Below are 5,732 nucleotides of genomic sequence, written 5' to 3'. Positions count from 1 at the left end.
GACCGTGCATCGACCTGGGGCAGCTGCTTCCCGCAGCGTGCGGGTACATCCGGGCGCCCCGCTGCCAGCGACAGTGACCCTGCGCGGCAGGTGCTACCCCGCGGCCCTGGCTGGGTAAAGCTCCGCGGTCGGGCTGCCGCACCTCCTCTCTGACCACGCTGCACTGACCCTTCCTCATCTGGCCCACGCTGGGGAGGGACCTGCAGTGGAGACGGGGTTTCGCGGAGGATCCAGTAGGGTTTATTATAACATGTAGCACAGGACTTAACTTTAGTCTCTGTTTACTAAGATTCTCTTTTAATAAGCATGATGTCCTGCTTGAGCCTTTCCTGATAAACTGTCCAAAGTATGTTAAATGAAGACTTTTCATCCTCTCTTCCAAAGAATATTGTGGCTGTATTTACTTTAAGATAGATTTGTTTGTTCTTCTGACATTCCATGGTGCCTTTAATATACTTTATCAGTGCTGTAATTCAGATGCCTGTAGTCTTCTTGTGCATTGTCCCGCATTTACAAGTATATATATGCTGTAATGTGCCACCAAGCCCACTACAACTCAGAGCGACCTGGTGAACCACGGATCTCAACCTTGCTCCATCCTCTGCCAAGATCAGCTCACCAACATGCTCCAGCCAGTTGTTACAGTCTCTGTATCGCTCCATCCTACCGACGTCTTCCTCTCTTATGCGGACACTCTTCCTTTCTCAGCCCTATTTCTTTTTCAAGGACTGGCCTTTCTTGACAACATGCCCTGTGTTTGTGACACAAAGTTTTACCCTCCTGGCCTCTGAGGACTACTATTGTTGCACTTCCTCCAAGACAGATTTGCTTGTTCTTTTGGGCAGTCTTTGCCAGCATCACAATTCAAAGGCATCTAATATTTTGGCCATCTTTATGACCAACTTTCAGATGCATAGGAAGCAATTGAAAATAGCACGTCTTGGGTCAGGCACACACTTTAGTCTTTAAGCTGATAATCTTGCTCTTTAGTTCTTTTGGAGAGGTCTTTGACAGCACATATTCCCAGTGCAACAGGTCTTTTGATTTGACTATTGCTACCATGGGTGTTGAGGAAAGGTATTGATTATGGATCCAAGCGAAATGAAATCCTTCAATCTTTTCTCCATCTTTCATTTTACATACTTAAGAGAATTGTCACATAATACCTTAGTCTTAAAAGTAATGTCTTGCCTGTGACTTCATCCATAGCCACTGGTGAGAGTCAGCGCCCAGAGCCATCAGGGGCTTTAAGCTCGTTGCCCACTGCTGTGGTGTGGACAGCTGAAACCCAGGCCCCGACAGGCACCTGGGGGGGGGGGATCCCAGACTCTACTTCATGCTCTGCTGGAGAATGAGGGGCAGTCTCCTGTACCAGTCAGATCCAATTTGACGGTACACACACACACACTTTTTCTTCTTCTTTTTTAAAAGACTACTTCAGCCTTCGCGGCCCTCTGCCCGGGGCGGGCTGCCCTCAGCCCTCTGCCCGGGGTGAGCCGTCATGGCCCCCTGCCCAGGGCAGGCTGCCCTCGGCCCCCTGCCCGGGGCGAGCCGTCGTGGCCCTCTGCCCGGGGCAAGCTGCCCTCGGCCCCCGGCTCGGGGCGAACCGTCGCGGCCCTCAGGAGCAAGAAGGCAAGCAGCTGTAACCCAAGACCACCAGTAAGGTGATAAAGCGTCCTGCCTTCCCCCCTTTATATCTACGCCCCTGTTCAGCATGAAGAAGCCAGAGAGTCGGCATCCAATTCCCAAATCAATATGACAGTTAGCTTAATTACTATTGGAAAATGCTTGTCATTCCTCTGTAGCATCTGGTCCCCACTGGACCCTCATCATTTCCTTCACCTGCTCCCCCCACCAACCAAACTGTGCAGCTCTGCAACTGCATCCTGGCCCATCCTCACCCTTCTGCCCTCAACCCTCACCTCCTTGTAACCCCAATATGTTTTTCCCAATAAAAAAAATATTTAAAAAAATAAAATTTAAAAAAAAGACAAAAAAAAGTAATGTCTTTACTTTTAAACTTTAAAGAGGTTTTTTTAAGCAACATTTTCCCACTGCGTAATTTAATTTTATTTATTGACTGCTGCTTTCATAAGTGTTAATTGTGGATCCAAGGAAAATGAAATCCCTGGCAATCTTTTATTTTTGTAATAATGGTTATGAGGATTTTTGTTTTCTTTATGTTATGGTGTAACACATACTGAAGGTTGTAGTCTTTGATTTTTATCATAAACTCACTGATGTACTTCAAGTACTCTTTGCTTTCCACAAGCAAAATTATGTTATCTGTACATTACAGCTTGTTAACGAGTCTTCCTCTAATCTTGATGCTGTATTCTTCTTCATGTAGTCTAGGTTTTTGATTATTTGTGTAGCATACAGATTGAACGATTTTAATGAGAGAACGCAACCCTGATAAACATCCTTCCTGATTTTAAGCCTAAGAGTATCCCCTTGTTCTGTGTTAATGATTGCCTCTTGGTCTATATGTACAGGTTCCACGTGAACACAGATAAATATTCTGGAATTCTAATTCTTCAAAATATTATCCTTCATTTGTGATGACCCAAACAGTTAAATGCCTTTTCACATCTTTCTGGTATTCTTTTAGCGAAGATCCATCTAACATAGATGGATACGTGACAGATATTCCTTATTCTCCATCTTCTTTTGAAACAAGCTTTAGTTTCTTTTGGTTCTCTGTCAGCGTATTGTTATAGTTGCTTTTTAATTATCTTAAGCAAAATTTTACTTAATATGATAATTGGTATTTTTCAGTAATTTGCCATGACTTAAGAAAATAATGTTCTTTGGGTTATTTTATGCTTGTTATTGTCTTATTATGTTGTTGCCATAGCTGACTCTCTAGTAGATTTTCAAAGGCAGTAAATCATGAGAGGAGATTGCTCATCTTTCTGCCGTGGAGTAGATAGTGGATTCAAGCTGTGTGTTCTTGGATTGGTAGTACAGTTGCTTACCATTAAGCTACCAGAGCTCCCTGTCTTAATGTAAGGTTTGCTAATTCTTGTTGACATATTAGAATTGTAAAATAGTGTTTTTCTAAAAAGATAAGTGCTTATTTCTATGCTTAAGGACTGATTTGCTACTGTTTCCATTGCATGTAGAATTTGTATCTTAACATCATCTAGCTCTAACACTGAGTACTTAGTCTTTGAGTACATAGTCTAAAAGTAAGAGGAAAACAAATTGATCTAGGGATTTATTGTCTCTAAATCTTTATTTGTGCTCCGGTGGCCTAGTGGTAAGGAGCTGTGCTGCCATTGCAAAGACACATGGTTTGGAATCATGAGCTGCTCCATGGAAAGAGATGGGCAGTCTCTTCCCATGTGATTTACTGCCTCTGAAAACTCACTGGAGGAGGGCCAGCTCTCAGACCCTTCTGACTGTTGTGTTATACTGGTACGTAACAGCACAGCAACAAATCTTTATTTAGTTGGTTTATTTCAAGTAATCACACACAGGGAGAAAATTCATAGTGTGACAAAGATCTGTTCCTTGAAAGACAGTGGAATATTAAGAGCAGGACAAACTAGTTAAGAGGACGTAGCATTAGTAAAGGCCTGAGGCAAGAATGGGAACAACTTGTTTTTTGGGGAGAGAAGAAAGAGAACGCTCATCAAAGCAGAGGCTCATCACAGCGGAGTGGATGTTGCCAGGCAGTGGAGAAGAGATTAGTGACACCGTGTGGGATCTATTGATGAAAAGTTTAGGTGCCATGCAGCAAAGTTGACTCATAATCTTTAGGAATATTATTAAACTTCTTGGTTGTATTTTGAAGGCAGTGTTTTCAGAAAGAAATTAATGGTGTTCACAGTGAAGGTATAAGGTACCCAGATCTACCCAGAGAGCTGTCTTGAAGCAGTGATGTTTGCTGTCATCGTTTTAGGCAGGCTGACTATTTGCAAAAGTATTACCAGAACTTAGTGAATATATTGACAGAAGAGATTTGATTGAGATTGAGAATTAAAATTGAGAATCACATGAACCCAAGTAATAATGATAACTCTTTTATACCTGGAAAATGTGGAAAGCCATAGGAGTTTGTAGGAAAAGATTGTAACTCCCTAGAGTTATTATCAATGAATAGAGAAACAAAATATGGAATATGAAATGGAGTATTGTTGAGGCAGAAGGGTTCTAATACATGCTAATGACAAATACCTTGTGATCTCACTTTTGTGAAAATCTAGAGTAGATATGGCAAAACTGTAGTTACTGGGAGGAGTGAAAGGGGAAAAGAGGAAGCATTGCTTAAGAGATACTGTTTCAGTTAAGGGTGATGAAAAGATTTGGAAACAATGATGATGGTACAATGTGGTGAATGTAGTTTATGACATTGACTGAAATGATAAAGTACCATATGTTTTCTTTCCAAACAGAGTGGCACATTTGGAGAGTACCCTGTATGTTTGAAGACAGTGAGAATGTGAGTGTGACTGAGGTGGAGCGAGAGAGAGAGCAGTGGCAGATGAGAGCAGAGTGGTGGCCAGTCCTGGAGGTCTCTGTTGTCCAGTCGGCTCTGACTCACAGTGACCTTGATCATGTGCACAACAGAACTTTGGCTTTTATTTTAAGTGAGACAGAAGCCAGTGGAGGATTTTGGTGCCATATTGTCATTATTATGGACCATAGCGGGCAGGGTCTGTGATCACTTTAGCGGACTCAGTAGACTGCTGTTAGGATGAACTAGATACGAAATTGAGAGAGAAGAACCTGACCCCAGAATAGAGTCATAAAAAAAAGGGACAGATTTTCATAAACTGGGGGCAAAGAAATGAGAGGATCTTGAAGGTGGAAAGGGAGGTAAGACTTAGACACAGTTCCCTAGTTTCTGGTTTATACAGGGAGTGTGGTTGGTTGGTTGTTTGTATTCAGGGAGCTCTGATGGCGTAGTGTATTACATGTTACACTGCTAACGAAAAGGTAAGTGGTTCATATCCATCAGCTGTTCTACTGGCAGAAAGACGCCAGTGTCCTCCCATAAAGACCTAAAGCTTTGGAAACCCAATGGAAGGTCACTGTAAGTCAAATTGACCCCAACACACAGGTGAATTTTGGTCTGACATTTGGATCAAGAGATCTAAGGGGTAGAGAGTAGGAGCATAAGAGTAGGATGAGCAGGGGGAAAATGATAGGGTCACACAATTTGGTGGTGGAGGAAGGGCTGGGTAAAGGAAATGGAAAAGATCCAGCGGGGATCTAGAAAGACAGGGTAAGAGTGGGCATAGTTCAGTGTTGATTAATTTTCTAAAACATAATGAATGGGAATGACTATACAAAACACAGTGTGAATGAAGCATAGCGTAAAACACAGTGTGAATGAAGCATAGCGTGAAACACAATGTGAACAAACTTTGTAAGCAAACCAATAGAAAATAAAATCCTTATCAAAAATATGTAAGGCCGACTTGATGGCCTTTTAGACAGAGTTTTTTTATGTAGACAGCACTAACAGTGCCCAGCTGTTACCATCTCCTCTTGATTTAGGCCTGCATAGGTAGCATCAACAATTTCAGTGCAAGGATTATATTCTAGACTAGGTGTCATTGGGCTTAAACAAGCATCTGATAAAGAACATAGGCATTTTTTCAGTGGTTTTATTTTTGTGATTTTTCTCACTTCCTGGAACAGGACAACTGAAACTCTGTGAAGAAGACCCTGTTGTGTCTGTAATTGCGTGTGAGAACATTGCCTGATTCTGGCCTGTCAGT

The sequence above is a fragment of the Elephantulus edwardii genome, unplaced genomic scaffold, assembly GCF_000299155.1.
Source record: "Elephantulus edwardii isolate Elephantulus edwardi_28Jun2011 unplaced genomic scaffold, EleEdw1.0 scaffold00038, whole genome shotgun sequence".
In the NCBI taxonomy this organism is placed as follows: Eukaryota; Metazoa; Chordata; class Mammalia; order Macroscelidea; family Macroscelididae; genus Elephantulus; species Elephantulus edwardii.
Note: the sequence above shows the minus strand (reverse complement) of the source record.